General features: G+C 46.8%; 1 protein-coding gene across 1 annotated transcript in view; it reads left to right on the top strand.

Annotated features, from left to right (window-relative positions):
• The first annotated feature begins 3804 nt into the window (after positions 1-3804).
• Positions 3805-10530, top strand: part of PGCKA1 (PDCD10 and GCKIII kinases associated 1) — a 51622-nt gene continuing 44896 nt past the window's right edge. The window contains exon 1 of the mRNA XM_070948715.1: positions 3805-4071. The gene's annotated coding sequence lies outside the window, so the exon portion shown is untranslated. The remainder of the gene's footprint in view (positions 4072-10530) is intronic.

Raw genomic sequence — 10530 nt, 5'->3', positions numbered from 1 at the left:
TGCAAAATCCCCATTCCCTTCCCACTCCAGGGGAAGGATACTGCAAAATCTCCATTCCCACCCCACTCCAGGCGAAGGATACTGCAAAATCCCCATTCCCTCCCCACTCCTGGGGGAAGGATATTGCAAAATCCCCATTCCCACCCCACTCTGGGGGCCAGCCAGAGGTGGTATTTGCTGGTTCTCTGAACTACTCAAAATTTCTGCTACCGGTTCTCCAGAACCTGTCAGAACCTGCTGGATTTCACCCCTGATCTGCATAATTCTAGAAACAATGGCAGTTCAGCCACTCAATAATTTAAGCCATGGCCAACACACACCCAACATTGGGAGGAGGGGGGGATTTTGTTCACTCTTGAGGAAAGTCTTTTGGCATCAAAAGAGGCATGAAAGAGGAAGGAAAGGTGAAAAGGGCAAGACACGTCGTAAAACGGGGCAAAACCGCCTTGGCAAATTTCTCCCTTAGCGACTTGAATTTTGGGCCTCAATTGCAGTCGTATGTCGAGATCTACCTATACAAGATCAGTATTAATGACTTTAGCAACTGAGCAAGTAGAAAAGCAAACAAAGGGAAAACATTTGTTATGCAAATGAGGGCTCTGGTTAATTTGCATTTAAAAAGGGAAGGATTCGGTATGACCCAAAGTTGACTTTGCCTCAACTTCCTTGTGAGTAAAAGTCTGTAGAGATTCTCAGTCATTCAGGTCACGGTTGTCCCAAAGGTGTTTTTTCAAGAGGCGACTGGACTTCCTTGTTTTTTCTTTTGAAGACGTTTTGCTCCTCATCCAAGAAGCTTCTTCAGCTCTGACAGGATAGTGTGGAAGTTCCTGAGGTTGGTTGGTTGGGGGGAATTCTGGGAGTTGAAGTCCACCTGTCTTAAATGTCTGTGGAGATTCTCCGTCATCCAGGTCCTGGTTGTCCCAAAAGTGTTTTTTTTTCAAAAGGCCACTGGACTTTCTTGTTTTTTTTCTTTTGAAGACGTTTTGCTCCTCATCCAAGAAGCTTCTTCAGCTCTGACAGGATGATGTGGAAGTTACTGAGGTTGGTTGAGGGGAATTCTGGGAGTTGAAGTCCACCTGTCTTAAATGTCTGTGGAGATTTTCAGTCATCCAGGTCCTGGTTGTCCTAAAAGTGTTTTTTTTTTCAAGAGGCCACTGGACTTTTTCTTGTTTTTTTTTTCTTTTGAGGACCTTTCGCTTCTCATCCAAGAAACAAAACAAAACAGAGCTGAAGAAGCTTCTCGGATGAGAAGCGAAACGTCTTCAAAGAAAAAAAAAGTCCAATGGCCTCTTGAAAAAAAATGCACCTTCGGGACGATTTATGAAAAGAGTTTCAAAAACGCCACCAAAGGATTACACAGAGACAGATATGGACCTGGTGGCTCAGCAGACTGAGAGCATTGTGATTAACACCAGCTGTCTGCAATTACTGTAAGTTCGAATCTCACCAGGCTCAAGGTTGACTCAGCCTTCCATCCTTTCTAAGGTAGGTAAATTGAGGACCCAGTTTGTGGGGGCAATAAGCTGACTTTGTATAACATATACAAAAGTATGAAGGCTATTGCTTAACGCATTGTAAGACGCCCTGAGTCTCCGGAGAAGGGTGGCATATAAATCAAATTAAAAAAAAAAAAAAGATATGGAAGGAAATCCCTTCAAAAACTCTACATCCAAACTTCCAGAGCCTCGTGGATATAAGATGTAGGTGTTCCTCATCTTATGACCGCCATGGAGCCCCAAAATCTCTCTTGTTAAGCGAGACAGTTGTTCAGTGAGTTTTGAGAAGCTTGGATTCTTGGATGAGAAGCGAAAGGTCTTCAAAAGGAAAAAAAAACAAGGAAGTCCAGTTTGTTTGTTTGTTTGTTTATTTATTTATTTATTTATTTATTGGTTCGATTTATATGCCGCCCTTCTCTGGAGACTCAGGGCGGCTTACAATGCGTTAAGCAATAGCCTTCATACTTTTGTATATACCTGCTTAGTAGGGCTTTCAGCCCCCCTCCTAAGCGGTGTTCTTTTTTATACAAAGTCAGCTTATTGCCCCCACAATCCGGGTCCTCATTTTACCTACCTCGAAAGGATGGAAGGCTGAGTCAACCTTGAGCCTGGTGAGATTTGAACTGTAAGAGCCTTGGTGGCGCAGTGGACTAAGTGCTGTTAAAGTAGCACTTAGTTGCCAGCTGCCTGCAATTACTGCAAGTTCAAATCTCACCAGGCTCAAGGTTGACTCAGCCTTCCATCCTTCCGAGGTAGGTAAAATGAGGACCCGGATTGTGGGGGCAATAAGCTGAACTTTGTATAAAAAAGAACACCGCTTGGGGGGGGGGGCAAAAGCCCTACTAAGCAGGTATATACAAAAGTATGAAGGCTATTGCTTTAGCCTTAACGCATTGTAAGCCACCCTGAGTCCCCGGAGAAGGGCGGCATATAAATCGAATTAATAACTAAATAGATAGATAGATAGATGGATGGATGGATGGATGGATGGGATGGATGGATAAATAAATAAATAAATAAATACATGAATGAGTGAATAAATAAATACATGAATGAATGAATGAATAAATAAATAAATAAATACATGAATGAATGAATAAATAAATAAATAAATAAATAAATAAATAAATAAATAAATAAATAAATAAATAAATAAATAATTGCTGGCAGCTGGTGCTAGTTAACAGCACTTTAGTCTGCTGCGCCACCAAGGCTCAATTGCCTCCTGAAAAAGCCCCTTTGGGACTGATGTCCTTGTGAGTAACTCAGGTGGGGATCCTGAGTCCTCTTCCCCTTCAGTAACTCCTCCTGGGATTTTTTTTTTGGGGGGGGATGGGTGAGGGGGCTTGGAAAAAAAAAACAGCATCCCAAATCTACCTGGCAAAAAACAAACAAAGCACAGAGAGATTGTTGATTGGTGGTTATTGTTGTTTTTTTCTAACAAACAAACAAAACTTGGCTCCTTCCTTTCATCCTTTGTCGGCTGAGGTTTACACACACACACACACACACACACACACACACACACACACACACACACACACAAAACCCAAAAACAACAAAAACAACAAAAACAACAACAAAGTGATCCCGGCTCGCTTGCAAGAAAAGAAGGGGCCCGATTCTCTCCAAAGCCTCGCGATCCAAAGACTTCGCAAAACTTTTCCAACTCCGTCCCCCCCCCCTCGCCCCCCCACGCCACAAACTCGTCTGGGTGCCCACGTGACGCCCGCTGCCCAATGAGGGCCGGTCATTCGGACAGGGCTCCTGCGAAAAGAGGCAGAATCGGAGAGAGAAAGAGAGGGAGGGAGGGAGAGGCAGAAAGAGAGAGAGAAAGTGGGAAAGAGAGAGAGTGAGGCAGAAAGAGAGAGAGGGAGAGACAGAGAGAGAGGGAGAGAGAGGCAGAAAGAGAGAGAGAAAGTGGGAAAGAGAGAGAGAGAGGCAGAAAGAGAGAGAGAGAAAGAGGGAGAGACAGAGAGAGAGTGAGAGAGAGGCAGAAAAAGAGAGAAAGTGGGAAAGAGAGAGGCAGAAAGAGAGAGAGGAAGAGGGAGGGAGAGAAAGTGGGAGGGAGGGAGAGAGAGAGTGGCAGAAAGAGAGAGAAAGTGGGAGAGACAGAATGTGAGAGAGAGAGGCAGAAAGAGAGAGAAAGAGGGAGGGAGGGAGAGAAAGTGGGAGGGAGGGAGAGAGTGGCAGAAAGAGAGAAAGTGTGAGAGGCAGAAAGAGAGTGGGAGAGAGAGAGAGAGAGGCAGAAAGAGACAGAGAAAGTGGGAGGGAGAGAAAGTGGGAGGGAGAGAGAGAGAGAGAGAAAGTGGGAGAGAGACGGGACAGAGAGAGAGGCAGAAAGAGAGAGAAAGTGGGGGGGAGAAAGAAAGAGAGAGAGAGGCAGAGGCAAAGACAGAGAGGCAGAAAGAGAGAGAAAGTGAGGGGAGAGAGAGGCAGAAAGAGAGAGAGGAAGAGGGAGGGAAAGAGAGAGAGAGAAAGGCAGAAAGAGAGAGAGACTGACTGACTTAGTTCCGGGGATGGCAGAACGCGATCCACAGCCGACTTCGATTCCGGAACGATCCCGAGACGACAGGTGAGTCGGCTGCTTCACCGATTTTTGTTCCCTTTCTCTCTCTTTCTGCCTCTGTCTCTGCCTCTGTCTTTCTCTCTCTCTCTCTCTTTCTCTCCCCCCCCACTTTCTCTCTCTTTCTGCCTCTCTCTGTCCCCTCTCTCTCCCACTTTCTCTCTCTCTCTCCCACTTTCTCTCCCCCCCCCTCTCTCTCTCTTTCTTTCTTTCTCCTGCTGGGTGAAGTCCCGCGGATCACCTGTCCACCCTTCCCTGCCTGCCCACCTGAATCTTGCAGGAGAACCGGGGATCCTTTTTCTTCCTGGATTCCTTTCTTCCTGGCGCCGCGGGGGATTTCACTTTCTCCAAAGTAAGTCAGGAGGAATCGACCTCGGTTTCTAACTAACCTTCTGATTCCGGCGCCGGTCGCTCGTTCGAGTCCAACGGCCGGGCAGGTAGACTGCAGCTGGCAAGGCAGGCTTGAAGCCCAGTCCCTCGACTTACGACGACTACAAGGGAGCCCGACATTTCCGTTGTTCAGTCAGACGTGTTGTTAAGTGAGTTCTGCCCCGTTTGGTGACCTCTCGCGCCGCCGTTGTTAAGTGAGTCAGCCGGTTGTTAAGGGAACCTGTCTTGAACATTGACTTGGCTTGTCAGAAGGTGGCAGAGGAGGATTACGTGATCTCGGGACACAGCGACCGTCATAAGTAGGAAACTCCAGTGGCCATACGGCTGGATTTTGGTGACGTTACCACGGAGGAGGCTTCAAAGGTCGTCGTAACTGTGGAAAAATGGGTCATAAGTCCCTTTGTTCAGTGCCGTTGAAACTTCGGTCTCTAAGTGAACTGTCAGAAATGGGGTAGGGTCTCCTGCTTGGGGGGTGGGACTAGATGACCTCCGAGGTCCCTTCCACCCCCCTGTTCAAGCAGGAGAGCCTATAGCACTTCAGACAAATGGATGTCCAGTCTCTTCTTCAAAACCTCCAGCGACGGAATAATTCACAACTTCTGGTGGCAAGTTGTTCCACGGATCAATTGTTAGTTGTTTCGCACTTCAACCAGGATTGGAAAATTTGGGGAATTGTTCAGAGGAACGACTTAAACCCTGGGAGCTGCTTCACCTAGACAGGTAGTCCTGGACTTAACGGTCAAAACGGAGCCCCAAATTTCTCGTCGTTAAGCGAGACATTCGTTAAGCGTGTTTTCCCCCCAACTCTTTTTGCCAGAGTTGTTAAGTGAATCTGGCTTCCCCACCACCACCCCTGGAATTGGCTTGTCCGACAGTCGCAAAAGGGGATCGCATGACCTTGGGAATACTTCAACCGTCGTAAATGTGAGTCAGGCATGCGAACGCAGATCGCATGCAGTGGGAAGTTTTCACTGCCGTTGTAACTTTTTTTTTTAATAAATTTTTATTATAGTTCAAAAAAAAACAAATACAAATGTATAATAGTTTTTCTATCACGGTGTAACATCACCAAAATATCCATGTGTATATACACACCAATAATCAGAAAGTAAAAATAGAAACTATTTACAGAGTCTTATGTACAAATTTGCATTTCCAATACTTATTGATTACCATAATTATACCATCATCTATAATTATAATCCAACATTATCCTTTATCTCTCTCGTTTCTGGATTCAACTGCCGTTTGTAACTTTGAATTGTCACTAAATGAACGGTTGTAAGCCGAGGACTAGCTGTACTCAAAGTCCCAGAGCAACATTCTTTGCCACCTCCATTGTTAGAATCCCTGAAACTAAACAAATATAGGTGTCGCCAAAGGGAGTTGGCCACGGGCGTTAGAAGGCATTGTTGCAACGGATTCGGCTTGGTTGGGCCAAAACTCACAACAAGCTGAGTTCCAGTTGTGAAGCTGTGAAGTCGGCTCGCAAATCGCGCAGAAAGACGGATTCTAAATCCGTCTTTCTGACGGGTGGTAGGGGGTGGAGTGGGGAATAACCGTTGTCTGGTAGCGAATCATACCTACGACGCCGAAAGTGTCGATTCTTGGCGTGAATTGCCGGGACAGAAAAGTGTGTCACAGGGGAAAGGAAAGTGCTGGGACCAAGTGCCCTTGTCCGCTTAACGGCTGCAGGACCTAAACAGAGTAACAGAGTTGGAAGGGACCTTGTGGGTCATCTAGTCCAACCCCCTGCTCAAGCAGGAGACCCTGGACCAAGGGTGAAATCCAGCAGGTTCTGACAGGTTCGGGAGAACCCGTAGCGGAAATTTTGAGCAGTTCGGAGAACCGGTAGCGGAAATTTTGAGTAGTTCGGAGAACCAGCAAATACCACCTCTGGCTGGCCCCAGAGTGGAGTGGGAATGGGGATTTTGCAGTATCCTTCCCCTGCCACACCCGCCAAGCCATGCCCACCAAGCCATGCCCGCAGAACTGGTAGTAAAAAAATTTGGATTTCACTACTGCCCTAGCCCAGGAATCAGCAATCCGCAGCTCTGGAGCCGCATGTGGCTCTTTCATCCCTCTGCTGCGGCTCCCTGTTGCTGGTCGGCTTCACAATTGATAGGGCTTTTGGTTAGGACAGGTAGAGGAAAAAGGATGCCACGCTAGGAGGAGACTCTATGGTGGGGGAACTGGACTTCCGGTCGGCTCCAGAATTATACGGGGGCTTCCGGTTAGGACCTTTGTGGCTCTTTGAGTGTTTAAGGTTGCCGACCCCTTCCCTAGCCAGTACTATTTCTGACAGATGGCAGTCCAGTCTCTTCTTGAAAGCCTCCAGTGATGAAGCACCCACAACTTCTGGAGGCCAACCATACCATGGTTAATGGCCAGAAAATTTCTCCTTATTTCTAGGTTGAGTCTCTTCTTGAAGAGTTTCCATCCATTGTTCCTTGTCTGGCCTTTGAAGACCCCTCTTCTTCGTGGCAGCCCCTCAAATATTGGAAGGCTGCTATCATGTCACCCTTGGTCCTTCTTTCCGTCGAATTAGACGTACCTAGTTCCCTCAGCCATTCATCTTATGGTTTAACTTCTAGCACCCGAAGCATCTTTCAAAGAACATAGAAGTATAGATGGGACCTTTGGAGCAGTGGTGAAATCCAATTTTTTGGGATTTCGGTTCTGTGGGCATGGCTTGGTGGGCGTGGCAGGGGAAGGATACTGCAAAAATCTCCATTCCCACCCCACACCATGGGAGGGATACTGCAAAATCTCCATTCCCATCCCATTCCAGGGGAAGGATACTGCAAAATCCCCATTCCCACCCCACTCCAGGGGAAGGATACTGCAAAATCTCCATTCCCTCCCCACTCCTGGGGGAAGGATACGGCAAAATCCCCATTCCCTCCCCACTCCTGGGGGAAGGATACTGCAAAATCTCCATTCCCACCCCACTCCAGGGGAAGGATACTGCAAAATCCCTATTCCCTCCCCACTCCAGGGGAAGGATACTGCAAAATCTCCATTCCCTCCCCACTCCAGGGGAAGGATACTGCAAAATCTCCATTCCCATCCCATTCCAGGGGAAGGATACTGCAAAATCTCCATTCCCACCCCACTCTAGGGGAAGGATACTGCAAGATCCCCATTCCCTCCCCACTCCAGGGGAAGGATACTTCAAAATCCCCATTCCCTCCCCACTCCTGGGGGGGGGAGGATATTGCAAAATCTCCATTCCCACCCCACTCTGGGGCCAGCCAGAAGTGGTATTATTTGCCGGTTCTCCGAACTACTCAAAATTTCCGCTACCAGTTCTGCAGAACCTGATAGAACCTGCTGGATTTCACCCCTGCTTTGGAGGTCTTCTAGTCTGCGCGAGCAGGAGACCCTACACCACTTCAGACAAATGGTTGTCCAGTTTCTTCTTAAAAACCTCCAGTGATGGAGCACCCAATACTTCTGGAGGCAATCCGTTCTGTTGATTAATCGTTGTCACTGTCATGAAGTTTCTCCTTAGTTCTAAGTTGCTTCTCTCCTTGATTAGTTTCCATCCGTTGCTTCTTGTCCTGCCCTCAGGTGCTTTGGAGAATAGCTTGGCTCCCTCTTCTTTGTGGCAGCCCCTGAGATATTGGAAGACTGCTATCATATCTCCCCTAGTCCTCCTTTTCATTAAACTGGACATACCCAATCCTTGCAACCGTTCTTCATATGTTTTGGCCTCCAGTCTCATCGTCTTCGTTGCTCTTCTCTGCACTCTTTCTAGAGTCTCCACATCTTTTTTTACCGCGTGGTGACCAAACGTTTCTCACCTTTCAAGTTCCTCATACTGAAGAAGGGTGCGATTCGAAGTGGTTCTCCTAAAGGTAGCCCTCGACTTATCGGCCGTTCGTTTAGTGACCGTTCGAAGTTAGAACAGCACTGAAGAAAAGTGACGTATGACTGGGTTTGGCGCTTCGGACCGTGGTCATGTGATTCCCCGTAGTCACATGATCGAAATTTGGGGGCTTGTGATCGGTCACCATTTATAACCTTCCCAACAGGCTCCCGACGAACTGAGTCAATGGGGGAAAGCCAGATTCGCTTAAGAACCGCAGTGCTTCGTTGAACAACTGTGTTAAAAAGGTCGCTCAACCCTCTTAGCGACTGTCTTGCTTAGCCACAGACAATTTGGGGTTCCATTGTGTTCGTAAGTCGAGGACTTAGAATGAGCTTGTTTTACGTCATGTTAGAGGCGGCTTCCTTTGAATCAGGAACCTCTAAACCTTTTGCGATCACACCAGAGGTGGGTTTCAGCAGGTTCTGACCAGTTCTGAAGAACTGGTAGTGGAAATTTTGAGTAATTTGGAGAACCGGTAGTAAAAATTATGACTGGCCCCGCCCCCATCTATTCTCTGCCTCCCGAGTCCCAGCTGATCGAGAGGAAATGGGGATTTTGCAGTAACCTTCCCCTGCCATGCCCACTAAGCCATGCCATGCCACGCCCACCAAGCCACGCCCACAGAACCAGTAATAAAACATTTTGAAACCCAGCACTGGATCATACCTCATTTAGGTGTCGCCTTAATGCGCACCTCCTCCTCTGCAAATCCCAAACACCACAAGGAACCCAAAAGAAACAATGAAAACACGACAACGGAGCTTTGAAAACGGTGAATTGGTAACTAAAATGTTCTTCACACCAATTCTGGACTCTCTCTGGGCTTCCCCCCCAAAAATGTGTCTCATAATTGGGGGGGGGTCCCTGCTTTAGGCAAATGTCTACGGAGATCTTCGGTCACCCAGATCATGGTTGTCCCAAAAAGGTGCTTTTTCAAGAGGCAACTGGCCTTCCTTTGTTTTTCCTTGAAGGCCTTTCGCTTCTCATCCAAGAAGCATCTTCCACTCTATCTGGATGGTGGGGAAGTTCCTGAGGTTGGCTGAGGGAATTCTGGGAGTTGAAGTCCACCTATCTTAAATGTCTGTGGAGATTCTCTTTTTTTTTTTTTATTATAATTTTTATTAATATATTCTATGCACTAATACACAAATAAAATATACAATCCTCCATCATCCAGGTCATGGTTGTCCCAAAGGTGCTTTTTCAGGAGGCAACTGGACTTTCTTGGATTTTCTTTGAAGATGTTTCACTTCTCATCCAAGAAGCTTCTTCAGTTCTGACCGAAGGGTGCAGAATGGAAGGATTGGGAGGAACCTCCAAGTGGCCTCAACGACTCTCGGAAAGTGTCCTAAGGACCCAGGTGACCTCAAGGAACATAAATCCTTCCATCTTCCACCATGTTCCTTGCAGTCATCTTTACCGCTGGTCTCTTGGAGTTCATCTGAATCCTTGAATTTCTCCATCCTTCAGTCAGAACTGAAGAAGCTTCTTGGATGAGAAGCGAAACCTCTTCAAGGGGAAAAAAAAAGGAAGGCCAGTTGCCTCTTTGAAAAAGCACCTTTGGGACCCGCGATCGGCACATTTTGTGTGTGTGTGAAACTGTAAAGTTGCCTAGCGTTTTAAAAAGTGTGGTTGTGGTACAAGCGTTGTGTGTGGTACAGCGGAAACTGGACTGAGCTGGATCGTGGGAAGACTTTGCGTTGAAATTCCCTTTTCCGCCTGACGTTTTTACTCGACAAATTACTACCTCTTTGTCTAGCCTACCTCACCAGGTTGTTGGGAAGATTTTTTTAAAAAAATGTGGGCTCTCAATATAACAACTCCTTTGTTGTGGTATAAACCGTGGTCAGCTTGCTTTGAAGCTGGGCGTACAAGGCATTTAACCTACTCTTGCTTGTTTTCACGCTGACGTCTCCCAAAAGAAAAATGGTTCCTCCCAATAAAGCTGTCTATAAATCTCTCCTTTATAGTGTATAATGGTGTAACTGGTGTTTTAAGGTTGGGAGCAGCTGTGTTTGACCGTCCTAAATGTTTATTTTTCTCTCTCCGTGATTCCTAACGGGCGTTCTAGAGAGTTTGCAACCTTCAAGTCAGGAAGAAAAATGGTAAATGATTACCTCAGAGCCTATATTTGTACTACGGGAAAGGGGGAAAGGAAGAAACTCGGAGCCTTTATCGTTTTTTTTGCTGGCGTACTTAGTAAG

The sequence above is a fragment of the Pituophis catenifer genome, unplaced genomic scaffold (genome assembly GCF_029215685.1).
Source record: "Pituophis catenifer annectens isolate HBS135680 unplaced genomic scaffold, rPitCat1.0.hap2 SCAF_8, whole genome shotgun sequence".
NCBI lineage: Eukaryota > Metazoa > Chordata > Lepidosauria > Squamata > Colubridae > Pituophis > Pituophis catenifer.
Note: the sequence above shows the minus strand (reverse complement) of the source record. Positions and strands in the feature narration are given on the sequence as shown.